General features: G+C 40.0%; 1 protein-coding gene across 9 annotated transcripts in view; it reads left to right on the top strand.

Annotated features, from left to right (window-relative positions):
• The window catches only part of SERGEF (secretion regulating guanine nucleotide exchange factor), a 167,821-nt gene that overhangs the window by 105,373 nt on the left and 48,343 nt on the right, over window positions 1-14,105 (top strand). For 4 of the 9 annotated variants that reach the window (XR_008577214.1, XR_008577216.1, XR_008577213.1 and 1 more), the window contains one exon: window positions 4,001-4,116. The exons of 4 other annotated variants lie outside the window; for them this stretch is intronic. The gene's annotated coding sequence lies outside the window, so the exon portion shown is untranslated. Of the gene's footprint in view, window positions 1-1,645; window positions 1,728-4,000; window positions 4,117-14,105 lie in introns of all 9 variants that reach the window. One more of the 9 variants, XR_008577215.1, reaches the window with a different exon arrangement.

Genomic DNA, 14,105 nt, shown 5'->3' with positions numbered 1-14,105 from the left:
GTGTATTTTAGCACTGCCTAGCATAATGGGACCTGATTTTATTTTTTTTAATGCTGCAATACAACTAATGATAGTTGCAATCACTTTCCTTCCCCTCAGAGAGGCAATTTTAAAATGTAATTAATCTTGGTGTGTGTGTGTCTATCTTAATTTATGTCATTTAGCATATAAACAGGTAATAATGCAGTGCTTGTCATATTGCTTACAGCATGTTTCCTGTTGTTACCAGATACAGAGCTGCTTAGCCTCTGAAGATAAAGGCTGGTATTTTTCCACATAAAAAGCTCACAGTTCTTGTAAAATTTTTAATTGAACTTTACGTATCACGGTGGTCTCACCTTATACTTTGTCTAGAGTTGAGGTCTTGTGCACTAACTTTCCTGTGAGACACTAAATCACATCTATAGGGATAATTCTGCTGCGTCAAGAACTCTGCAAAAGATGGGTAAGAGGCGAGCGTGCAATATTAACCTCTGGTGACAGCTAAAACCATCAAGCTGGAACTGTGAGTGACAGAGGAGATAATTATCATAGGAGGCTAGCAAACAACCAGCAAATGCTACCAAGCAAGGATTTCACTCGAAGCTGAATGAGTAGAGAGCTCTTGCAGGTATGGGTGAACAGGAAAAATCATTCCACTTGGTTTTAGAAAATTAGGGAGGATGGGAAGACTCTTGAGAGTGGGAGCTGCAGTATAGATGCATGCAATCCTTTGTCAGAGGGTTTGCTGGATGGATACTAAGTATTTAGAAAACAAATTAGATTTTATCATATTTGTTTACTCGCAGTCTTTAAGTGGAGCAATTACTTTAAAGTAGATGAAAAATATATCCAATATATCTAAGACATATTTATCTTAAATTTCAAGGAAGCAAACAGGAGTAACAAAAATAGTCACCCTTGCTCACCAAAGAAGGATTAAGTGTTTGTTGGCTATGAAATGAAATAAAGGGAAGGATAAAAGTATGGCTTTAGGAAGTCATCTAGAGCACGTAGGAGAGTTGCTCACAAAGGTGAAAGCACGTGGCCAGCAAAGCGGCTGAAAGCACTTGTAAGTTCAACAAATATAAGGCTTCAGTGCTGTCCTACTGAGCAACAGCTAACTAAGCTGTGCTGGTAATTCTGGATTCTCTACATGTAACAGCCTCAACACTTAAACTTCTAAATGTACCACTGAGCAGAAATTTTGCAACTTAAAAGTTGACAGGAGGGGAAGGTGGTTTGTGTTTAGAAAGCTGGCATGAGGAGTGCCCTTACTGTCCTATGGGATTTGTGGCTCTCCAGGAGTGAATATCTTACAGCCTTGACTATCCAGCTCCTTTATGGAGCACTAAGAAATTTTTCTGCTAGTGCACAAATAAACATACATGACCTAGCTTAGTTATTTACATGCTATAAGTGAATAATCTCTGAAGCTTTTTTCTTGTGATATTTTTTGTGTGTGTTTTATACCATCTTAAATATTCTAGGTAGCTTTCTGCTTAATAAAAACATCTGAAGTAGGGGGTTTTTTTGAACTTCTGAGATTAGCTTGACCACGACTTGGTGGTCACCAAGTCCACAAATGTACGTTTCAAGGCATCTTTGCCCAGTTTCTGGATTTTACAATGCATTTTGGTCACATTCTCCAACTGCTCTCTTTTAGTTGTGAAGGTCAGAAAAATCTTTTGAAAACTAAAGCTGAAGGCAGAGATGCTGACAGTGACAGAGGCCTGAGAGATGATGCGGTAAGGATATATATGAAATACTGCACAGCTGGTGATGAAGCAGGGACAGTTCTGGGACCATACACGTATCCCTTGCATGGCTGTAGTTGCACAAGACTAAATGCATGCATCGAAGCAGGCCTCTTGAAGCTTTTTTTTTTTTTAAACCAAGGTGCATGGGCAGTGGTTCCTCCAGCTTTCTATAAGGACAGTTCCTCTTTCCCCACTTTAGGAATTAAGACTTGAAGAACTAGAACCTGAAGGAATTAGAACTTGAAGGTAGTGGAAATTGTAGTGGAGGAAATCCAGAGGTATTAGCTGGCAAGCAAGACGGTTTTACTTACTCATGACAAGAAGTCATTCATGCTTGCAAGCCTGGAGGAAGCTTTCTGGGTAAAAGTAAAGAATTTTATTAAAAACCATTGGCTTTGGAGAGGTGAGTATTTAAAAAAAATATTAGGGCAAAAAAGTCAAACCAGAGATTAAAAGTTGGCATATTTGTAAAAATTACCCTTTACTTGTCTTTGGTTTTTTGAACTTGTTTCACTCAAACACTTCTTTATGGAAGGGAGGTAACAAAGTAATTAAAATAAAAAACGCTTTTGAGACTCATTTCATTATTGTGCTTTTTCCTATGCTTTTTGCAGAGTCTCTGAGGAGCAACCAGGCTAAACTGGGACTTTTATTATTTCTGAGAAATGTCTTTGCCTCATTTTATTTTTAGATTGGGCTTATTTGAACAGTGAGAAAGCGAAAAGAACTGAAAGCTATACTGAGCGGGGCTTTAAGAGACATTTAACACAGCACATTTAACATTTCTTGTGGAGCAGTGAGAAGGGTTGATATATTCATGCTGATCAAGTAAATGAAACAAGAATCAGGTCAAGCATGTTATAGTTGTTTATGGCACCGTTTCAAACGTAACTGTAGTTAGCAGGAAGCTGAATGAAGTGAGAGACTGCTGCTACATGTAAAGGTCTTGGTGCCCATCAGTCTTTGAGGAGCAAAATGCCTGTATTACCTATGTATTTGTGATAACTCTAAACTTGCTAAAGATGGTAGCGCACCTGTCAGTGTTCTTAAAAACAAAGAAACCCAACCAACAGCTGTAACAAAATCCTCCAAAACTGTACTGATTTTAAAAAACAGTATGCTGAGTCCTTCTTGATAGTTTTTTTTTTTTTTTTTTTTAATGAGATAGGGACATTTTCCCTAGCTTAGTAAGTGTTCTGGCCTAAATACTCCTCCCCTCTACAAATCTAATAGAATAATTCCTTGAGAAGACAATATATGATGTATTGATTCTGGCTTAAACATTGCTTGTATATATTATAGCACTGATTTGCTAAATTAAATGTTTTCTAGGAAGGCCTTCACATGATGCCAGGAATTCACATTATAGGCTTACCTCTCTTCTCTCTCCCTTTTGTACAGATTTGATATCTTACCATATCCCTGCTCTGTAGCCTTGTATTGTAACAAATTACTAGATTACTATAAAGTGATTATGATGGGAAGCACTAGCCCAAGGCAATAGGTGGAAGACGTGAAACTGTTGGGCTGTTCTGTGAGTGTGAGGGTACAGCCATTATAGACCTTTTCTTAAAGTACCTTCAGCCTGCTTATATGGTGCTGTGCCACAGTGAAACTTCTGATGCTTATACCAGCTGTGAGAGTGACCGCCAGTGTTCTCTGTAGCCCATCCTTTGACCTTCCCAGACCTGGGTTCCTCTGGAGAACTATGCAAAATATAGCAGATTCTGAGTTTTGATATTAGGTGACCTGCAGTGCTAGCGACTTAAAAATCTATAAGCTGCTCTCAAATCTCTTCTGAGTCACCTTGGAAAAGAATCAGGCTGTTCTGTATCCCCCAGAGTACCACTGCCAATGAGATGTTCTGTAATGCAAGATACAATCCTGTTCCAATGAGTGAAGGACATACATAGCGAGAAGATTTCAGCTTCCATTTTTCTCTGTAGGAAAGAATTTTTGTCAATCAAAAATTTTGAATGGAAAGGATTCTGAACCTGCTGAACTTTTTTTTCCTTGTGGATGATGCTCAGAACAACAACTTAATAAAACATGGGGAAAGTTTTCTATTAGGATACATCATTAATCATCTCCTCTTCCCCTTCTTTAGGCATTTTGCTGCTATTTTTAAAAAATGTTTAACCCATCATGACCTTGGTGACAAACCTTAGTTGCCAAGAGATTGAACAAGTAAGCAGATGCTTTGCTGTAAATGTCGAAGATATTAAACTGGAGGTTGTCTTCTCTATGCCTTTGATTTTCAGTGACACCAGCTGCTATCTTGCTGAGTTGAGACATCTCGGATAATGGGCAGGATGACAAGCAACACAAATCCATATAATAGTTTAATTCTGAGTAGGGAGCTCACTTGGCTTGAAAGGTACGTTGGCTTTGGCTTACAAATTTTCTTTTTTTTCCCCCTCTGAACTGTTTCCTCCCTCATGCTTTCTCTTGTACTGTTTTTTCAGTTCTGAACATTTCAAGGTCTTTTTGAGTTGAATGAGATGAAAGGTGTATCTCTTAAAGCCCTGCAACACATTGTACTTCTAAATGAACATAAGGGACGCTTGATGTGTGATGTGTCAGTGGTGAAAGATGTCTGTATGCTCAAGGGGTAAGGACTGCTTTGCAGTGTAGACTGCTGAATTTTGTTATATTAACAGAATCTTGGTAGCTGTTACATTTGCCAACATGTGTATTTTTTGTGATATTGATTTAATAAATGCTTACTCGCAACTCCTGTAAAATAAATGGTTGCCTAGTTTTGATGGAAGTAATTCATAATTTGTTACTGTTCCTGGCTGGTGTAATATAGTAGATCAAATCTGTGACCTTTACTTCAAGGGGAGTTCTCTAACTGAGCCCTCCAAATGGGAGTATTTCAGAAATCACAGTTGCATATGAATTCGTCATGTTAATGTGCACTTCACAGTGAACATGCGGGATGATGTGTTATGTATGACAAATTTGCAGCACTCGCTGGTTCTGTATGATACAGATCCAGTGCATGGGTAATTCTGGCCTTTTCCTAGTAGTAGATGTTTGCTTAGGCAAGGAAAGTGTGTACTTTATTTATGTTACTTTTGTACAGAGGAAGGGAGAATTCTCAGTAATCTCTGTGCCCTACCATGAGTTGTTGGATGCTGTCCTGGTTTCAGCTGAGAGGGTTAATTTTCTTCATAGTGGCTAGTGTGGGGCTATGTTTGGATTTGTGCTGGAAGCAGTGTTGATAAGATAGAGATGTTTTTGTTATATGGACCTATTGCTGAGCAGTGCTTCCACAGAGCCAAGGCCTTTGCTGCTTCTCACACTGCCCTGCCAGCGGGATGGCTGGGGGTGCACAAGAAGTTGGGAGGGGACACAGGCAGGACAGGTGACCCAAACTGACCAAAGGGATATTCCATACCATATGATGTCATGCTCAGTTTATAAGGAACTTGGGGGAAGAGGAGGGGGGGGAGGCAGCATTCGGAGTGATGGCGTTTGTCTTCCCAAGTAACCATTACACGTGACAGAGCCCTGCTTTCCTGGGGATGGCTGAACACCTGCCTGCTGATAGGAAGTGGTGAATGAATTCCTTGTTTTGCTTTGCTTGTGCGTGTGGCTTTTGCTTTACCTATTAAACTGTCTTTATCTCAACCCACGAGTTCTCACTTTAACTTTTCCAATTCTCTCCCCCATCCCGATCTGGGGGGCGTGAGCAAGCAGCTGCGTGGTGCTTAGCTGCTGGCTGGTGTAAAACCACGACAGATGCCTCTCTCCCTGTCTGATTTGTGGTCACTGAACATGACTTTAGTCTCCTCTGTTATAGGACTTTTTGGTGGATAATGAAAGGATTCGTACTGGAGGCAACTTTTAGACATTCTTTTTTAGCCTGGAGTCTTCCTTTAGTCCCAGCAGCACAGTTCTGTTCCCCCTCTATAGAGGAATGCTGGGCAGGAAGAAGGCTGCTGCAAGTCTCCCCGTCTCCCTGTGCCAGAATGGAGACATGATCAGGGTTGTTAGTCTGTGCTGCTTTTTTGGGTGCATTTGGCCAGTCATAACCTTAATGCTCACGTGAATTTTTTCTGTAGGCTCAAAAGAGAAAAAAATGTTAAAGGTATCAGAATTTGATATCCTTGCTGTTCTAAGACCACTCGCTCTATTTTTAAGCTTCTTTTTTTTTTTTGGCCCTGAAACTCATTTTGCTACCTCCTAATGAAAGGAGGCACAGATCCAAATATATTCTGCTTCCATCAAAGCCTTGTGCTGCCTGCCATTTACAGCAGGAGTAGTATGATGGCTTGCTGTCACTCAGATGTCACTCAGATTCCTTCAGTCTCAACAGTACACTGTTGATCAAGTTAACTGTAAGGCAAGATTCTTCCTAGATAATTTCTGAATATCCTTAAATAAAAAAAGCCTGAATGCTACTGTATAGCCCTTGTAGATTTGTTGAGTAAAGAAGCAGCCACTCTAATTTTTTTAAGCACTGTAGTAAAGAAATCTTGTTCTGTTGACAAGTTCAGCATGAGCTTTGTGCAATACTTCTCTGTCTGCTTGGATCCTCCTGCTTCTCCCATCTGCCACCTTCTCACTCTAAGGAAAGGAAATTCCATTCTGTCAAAGCAAAGTGCCAATGAAAAATGGGGAAAGACTTTTAAGAGCAGCTTTTAGATGAGACCATTCACTGAAATCAAAACAAATACAATCACAACTCACTATGGTTTTGCCCTGAATGCTTAGCAAAAGGTTAAGGCGAACATGTAGTAAGATGCAGTCCCTCCAGTGAAGGATGTGCAGTTCAAAAAGGCAGAAGAAACAGAAGGAAGCAGAAAGGCAGAATCTCCTACCAATGCCCGTGATCCGTGCTCCATGGCAACATGTTCCCTGCAAGGAAAATAGCATAAATAGCTATTAAGCAAAGGGATTCCTCAGCAAGCAAATTAAATGCCAGAAATCGAACAAAAGTGGTGGGTTTTTTCTCTAGGTAATTAGGGTAGTTACCATTAAAGTATCATAATTGAAACAGATGCTTAATTAGTCTTTTGTAGTATGAGTTTTGAAGTATCCTCATTTTGAAGTATCCTGCTTCAGAGGCTATGTATTTTTGTATGTTTACAGTTATTAGCTTTCTTATGCTTTGTGAAGCTGTTGCTTTCTTTGAGGATTGTTTCCCTCTGCAAAGACCTTCTGGTTGCTTCTGTCTGGTGCTGACTTCCAAATTCAGTGTGAGCAGTTAAAGCCTAAGAATAATGAACTTGTATTATCATAGGGACTTTCTGCATTCATTTAAGTCCCCAGGGCTGGAGTTCAAACCTGGTAATTGTCTTGACTAGAAGTGAATGTGTTGAGTCTCACTGTAATCCTTAGGAAGCATATGTCCCCAGCTGATGATCTCTGCCCATAAGAGTTAACGATTAGAGGATTTCAGGACTGTTTTTGATAGTTCAGCTTAAGATATAAAAGTATTGCAGTGTAGTCCGCCTACAAAATAATGATAGAAATGTGCTTATACTTTATGCCTGGAATTCAGTTGGAAGATACTCAGTTGGATATTTGGGGCAAGGGCAGTAGAAATCAACAGGACCTTGTCTGCTGGAGATGCTGAGCTCTGCAGTTGAGAGTGCTCAACAAACTGTGGTAGGTCTGAGGGAGCTAAAACTGTGAGGTCTTGCTTGAGTCACTGTGCCACACTCCCTGCTGCTGTGGGCACTCTGTCTTACGTCATCACACATTTGCTTGGGTCCATGTGGCCATGAATTAGATGGCTTTTTCATTTTCTCTGTTAACACAGTGTTGTAGATCCACACTCCTTGGCTGGCTGAGAGCTTGTTTTACTGTCCAGTGTAAAGTCTTAGGACCATAAAACCTAAGCAAAAATTCGAAGTGAAAATTTTGTGATCTTACAAAAGTGTAGCGCAGGTATGGGCTCATACAGACCAGATACAGCTAGTCTGAAGTCCGGTTTCCCTGCTTTATCCCGTGGGATGACTTGTTTTCTTGTGCACTGGCTCCACAGAAGAAAAGCCAGGCACAAAGCAAGTATTTGATCCTGTGAAGAGCTGGTTTCCAGTCTGTTATATAGCACTGTAAAATAGTTTACTGAGCTGCGCTAGTGTTGGATAGAAAAATCAAATTTGAAGTCCAGTTTTAATCACATTGTAAGCTGTTAAGCACTTGACCAAGACAGTAAAATGCTGAGATGCCGCAGTACTGCAAAGCTGTAACTTGATGAATAAATGCCTTCTATAGTATAACACACCTCCATTTGGTATTCTGTATATGATGTGCAAAAGTGAAAGGCATTTTTAGATGCAGAAGTTCAAAAAATGGTTTTGTTGTTTCCTTAATTTAAGCAAGCAAATGTTAAGCAGGAATTGCTTCCATCTAATTAAATTTTTCACCTCAGTTTGAGGTAGATCCAATAGGTACATTCTCTATCCCTAAATATAGAGGAACTACACCGAAGGAAATTGCTGACAAAACAGTGTGAAAACGTGATGCATTAGTATACAGTGGGAAAGTTAAGTTTGGATTGCATAGTGCAATGATCTGTATTTATTTATTTGTATTTATTTGATTTTTAAAGCTGTTCCATGGCTCAGAAGAGCTGGAGTTCAGCTATTAGGCTGTCCCTAGCAAGAGCAATAGCTAAAAAGCCCTGATGGAACTGTGCCAAATTAGTCTCTCTGGAAATGAACTTCACTCACTTCTAATCTAGTCAGCTGCCATCAACAATATATAACTGTAAGTATAACTTTAAGGCTTGATCTCTTTCAGAACTAGTGAACCTGTGTCTGGCAGCTTTAAAACATGGATGGTGCATGTTAATTGTCTTACTGTTCTGGAATGTTTCGGGTGTATGCTTTCATGGTAAATGAGATGTGTGACACTTGCGTGGAATCTGAGCGATTTCAGCCAAGATTTGTAGAGTTATTTTAAGATTATTCATTTTTTGTACACACATGTCTTTGGAGGCCCAACTTCTTGAGTTTTTAAGGCAGTCTGAATTCCTTCACAGTGGATGATAATCAGGCTTCTTACGGTGTATCAAGTTGATCGCTGGCTTTGGGTATTCCTTTTCAAATTGTTAGTGTTTTAATATTCTGGTGATGCAAGATGATTGTATGGAAATACTCCTCAACTGCTTCTTACTTTCTGTCCGGATTGCAACTCCTTTGTTACATAATTGTAAATTATTTATGCTAATTCTAACGTCAGAACCAGGCATACCCAGGCAGTTTCTTTATTACTTTAACCCTTAGAGGAAGCAACTGGATCATTTTGTAGATATGCGTGATGTATTGACCTAGATTTGTGGACCAGTTACATATCTGTATGTGTACAAAGATGTGAAAACAGATGCACAGGAATAACTTTTGGATGTTTGTCTCTTCTTCATTCATGTTCCAGGACTACAGTGCAATAGTGTAGTATTTTTCTCTTCATATTATAATAATATAAAATATCAATACTTAAAATCATGTTAATTCCTCTTTTAATAGAAGGCCAAGCAGTGGCTGCTAGTCTAGAATATAGTAGAAAATATTTTTAAGTATTTCTGGTTCTGATTCTGAGATTCCACCAATTTGTAGCTGTTTTAAGGAGGGGGTAAAATACCTTTTAGTTGTCTCACTCCCTATTTATCGGAAGGGTCTGAGTGATCCTCAAAAATAAGAGAGATGCTCAAGATTTGTAATGTTGGCTTCCAAGGGAACTGCTAAATAATTTCAACCCCCCTGCACTCTAGTCTCAGCGCTACTTATCCACCCTGCTCACCAAAAAGTCTTGAGTATAGCTGTATTTGATGATCTTCCAAGTTGTCTCAATGGTGATTCACTGTCGAAAAGTTCAGGTGCATTATTCTGAGTATTTTGGACAGTCAGACCTGCAGAGAAGTGACAGGGAAGTTCATACTGGTGTTTGTAAGAAACCATTCAGTGACAAAGGAGTTGCAGTAAGATGGATAACTTCCAAACAGAGGGGGAGCAGATTTCTTTGCGGGGCACTACAGAACAATCTGAGGTCCTGATTGAGGTGGGTGATTGCCTTTATGGAGGGCATAAGAGGGCCTATTTAATTGTTTCAGTGAAAGTACAGCTGACCTTTTGATCTGGATGTTAAGCAATTAATTTCTCTACTACTACCACCCTCACAAAAGTATTAATCAGACATTCCTTTAAAACTCATCTATTCTGATCCTTGTGAATTTGGTGTCGTCTTCTCAGTGTCCTTATCTGTGTTTTTCCAAAACTGCTTTAGCTTTATATTAGCATTGCCTGGATGCCTTCTTAAAGCTGAGCGTCTCTTGCAGTTCAGAATCCCTTGTGGTTTCTCTTCCAGACTTAGACTGGCACTTTGCATAGAATATTTAGCTATGTTGTTATTTTGGTAAAACAAAGTCATCTTAAGGATAGTCTCAGGTTTTCTGTCATGCATTGGTGCTGCGATTCTTCATGGTAATCGAACTGGAATGACTGGTGCTCTTGTGCAAGTCAATGCCCAACAGAAAGAGGATGGAGTCTGTAATAATTCATAGTGGATGCTTCTTCAGAGTACAGCAAGCTGCATTGCATGAAAGGAGCAGTGGTCTGTAAATAAGTAAAAGGCTTCAGCCTCCAGCATGCTCTGCCTTCTGTCTTTATCATGTGAGGTTGAAACAGGCATCATAAAGATGACCAAGAAGAGGGAAATATACTGGCTTTGTGCCTGAAACATGTAGAAACTTTGTGTAAATGTGATAGCTGGAAACACAACACTTTCTTCTGGGTAGAGAGGTGGAATATCTAATTTCAAGAGGCAGATACTTTGTGTGTCTTTGCCAGATTCAAGGCAAATAGCTGAAGTGACATAGCAAGGCTTCCAGCATGCATTTTATAATCCTGAGGAGGAGGAACATTTGCATGAGCACTTAAGCAGTATATGCAAATCTTGGTTATTCTCCATAAAGCTCTTAAAATTCATTCTTAGGCAGCTGCTTGCTTCTGAGACAGTCATACCCACACATAACTAACAAATGAGTGACACAAACTAGGCCAAAAGTCTAGTACCTCAAAGGAGTTCTCATCTTTAACTAAGGTGATTCTTCAACTCTGAATGCATAGTAAGTGGATCTCAGTGATGATCCTGCTTATTTCTGACCTGTTTTAGAAGTCTTTCTGCTCTTCAAATGCAGTATTTAAGTGCAATGACAAAACTAAAAAGGTGAAATATGTTACATTGGTCAGAACATCCTCTCAGAAGTGACTGTGAAAAGCGGCTTCAGTGGCAAGATTTATTTAATCCGTGTTATACTATTGTCCAAATACCAGTTCCTGTGTTATCCTGGGATGTAGCAACGTCCAAAAAAACAGCATAGTCCCATGTAATCCCAGTGATGAGCTGTGCTTATATTAATATGATTTCATATTTAGGGTTTATGTTTACAGTTTCAGTTTAGATTGACCCTGAGTGCAAATCTTGCACTGGGTTTGCTCCCTGCGCAGAGCGCATAGCCTCAGGGTTAGCGCAGCCCTGAGGGTTACCATCGTTGGCTGCAGGGCAGCAGGAGAATTTCCCCTCCACGATCCATAGCCATATCCGTGTATGGGCTCTTTGCAGACCTGGCAGGGATCCAGTTTGAAGGGGTACATTGTCAACGGCCACTCCTCAGCTATGTCTGAACATTCAAGCCTTTGCTAGCGTATAATGCCTCATAAGATAATTCAATGTACCTCTGAGCGTGTAGATCAACTTCAACTGATGCTTTTCTGTTTAGTAGCATTTAATTCTGTATATTTTAGAAATGTGTTTATCCAAAGGTGTCCAGAGATGCCTTTCATGGTTGGATGCAGACAATTGAAAGCTGGCTTTTTTCCTGCTCCTGGATGTCACGTAGCCTTTCAGTGAACCTGGCCTTTCCAGAGGTATCTGTTCCCTGTGGCACAGCGGTGGGAAGCAGTAGCTCAGAAATTATTTGGAAATTTCAGTCGCACTGATGGCTCTTTATCATGCCAAGGACTTAAGAAACCTGGCTTGCAGCCTCAAGAGGCAGGACTGACCTTGGGTTACCCAAGGTTCAACTACATGGCTAATTAGTAATAGAGGAAATCTGACAAATATGACTAATGCACAGGGATTCACCTAATGAAAATAACACCTTCTTGTTCCCAAATAGCTCCCTTGCAACATTTACCTACATAGCAACTACTGCTGTTTAATGAATGAAGCAAGGGGATTCCATAGCAGTCTTTACGCGTGTTCCCCACCCCGTGTTTGGCTCACAAAATGAGAATTATATTTTAGTGTTTTCTAGACTAAATAACAGCAAAAATACACATGGCACATAGGTAATATTGCTGCTACACTAGATAAATTTCTCATTCTTGCAGAAGGCTCCTTTTTCTGTGAACTGAAAGTATCTTGTAAATGTCAGGGTTTGCCAGGAAGTGATCAAAAGCAGGAGAGTAAATTCTACAATAATACTATGTAATTCCTTGTTCACCATGTCTTTCTCAAGTCATGAGGAGGCAATGATGGCCTACAATTTTGATACCTGATAAACAAGTCTCATTTGGTCAGGGTGAGAAACAATTTTTAAGAGCTGAAAATGCTACTTTAAATGATTGCTCTGCTTGTCGTTAACAGGAATTCATCCTAAAGAGCCAAATAAGCATATTATTTTGTCATGGCTAGTCAGATTTTTCCATGTAAATTTAAAAGGAGAGTAATTTTCCCATTCCTATTTTAGAATGTTCCTTATTCTGCCTTTATAATTTTGTCCATTTCCTCATTAGTGCTCCTTTCAGAGCCCAAACATGTCAACAGCGACACCATTATCAGCCTGAAATAAATGAACAAACATTCTCATCTTCAGTTGTGGTTTGCCTATGACAGCTATTTTTAATTTTGCAGCTGCTGGAGTCTGAGGCAGATGAGATGGATTTGCAACCGATGATTTGGCACCTATATCATGCAGCTACTTTACAAGTGCTCTCATAGGTGTTAGGAAACGTGGGGGTTTCCAAGGGGTCTCTTCACTGAAGTAGTGCTTCTGGAGAGAGAGAGAGCGAGCGAGCATGAGGCAAAACACTGCTAGCAGAAGGAGGTATCCTGCTGGTTTAGCATTTGTTTGCAGGTGTTTGAAATAGAATGTGAGATGGCAGCCAACTCTTTTTTTCACCAAGTGTGAATATGAGCTGACAGCCTCGTGCACTCTTCTGTATATTCTGAGCAGTGCTAGTTCCAGGGGGTCCTCAACCTCAAGGATTTTTCTTTCCTGGAAGAGAAGGTGCTGTGACTTCTTGGTCACAGGGAGCAACTTCTGTTCTTCCCAGCCTTGACCCCTCTTTTAAAACCAGCTTCACAACTCAGAGTTGAAGATCAAACTGCAGAATACCCAAGTGCTGCAGTGACCAGTGCCTGGCTTTGCGTGGGCATTCAGGAAGGTGAACTTAAGTGCCCACCAGTTGCAAAAGTGACGAAACGTGGAAGGAATCATGGAGTGTGGGTGTAAAAATGTCTTACTGAGTTGGGTACCCACATGCCACTTCACCTAAATTGAGTGCTTGTCCAGGTCTCAAAGTGCCTCTTTTGTCTTTGTGCCAGTATTTCTGTAATTTCTAATTCGCTATGATAGAAGTTAAGATGTGGCAGTTCATTTCATTAGTACCTCTGAGTGGTGTGGGCTTAACAGGTGGTTGGTAACAGTCCTAAATTTTCTTAGATGCTGAAACACAAAAGACTTGACTCTGCAGCTCTCCACAGGCAGCAGATAGTGACATGCAGAAGCCAGCCTAAATGATGCTGGTTGAAGTTTTAAATGGTAAGTTGCATGGTTTGGGACTGAAATATGTTTTGAAAAATCTTGTGTAGTTTCATTTTGTCTTTGACCCTTAGCCCAAAATGGATTACATATTTCCTACTCTTTCCCCCAAAATTTAGTCGCAGTGATGCATGTGTGTTTCCACTGCACTTCCAAATCCATGTTAGTGGATCCAGGCACTTGGAAAACTGCACAGATTTTATTTTAATGATCTGTAAAGAACCATTTAGCTAGGTCTTGGAAGACTTTAGAGCTTCATAAACCATTATTCTGGTTTTTGTTTTGGCATGTACTCAGTTGGTTTGCAAACCTATACTAAATTTTGACTTGTAAAGTGGTGTAATAACTAAGGTCAGGAGGTTCAGATACTTCCACACTGCTGACCATCCTGTTAATTAGGTAGTTAAATACTGATGCAAGTGATCTTTGTTTCACATACTATGATTGCAGAAGAGTGGTGCAAGTAGTTTATTTCCACTTGTATTGAGCATCATTGCTTGAGTGCATTATCTTGCTAATGCCAACTTAGATGACATTCCTGTTAGTTATCTGACCTGTTGAATCATCTATCATGTGACCTCAGA

Source organism: Grus americana, chromosome 5 (genome assembly GCF_028858705.1).
Source record: "Grus americana isolate bGruAme1 chromosome 5, bGruAme1.mat, whole genome shotgun sequence".
Taxonomy (NCBI): Eukaryota; Metazoa; Chordata; class Aves; order Gruiformes; family Gruidae; genus Grus; species Grus americana.
Note: the sequence above shows the minus strand (reverse complement) of the source record. Positions and strands in the feature narration are given on the sequence as shown.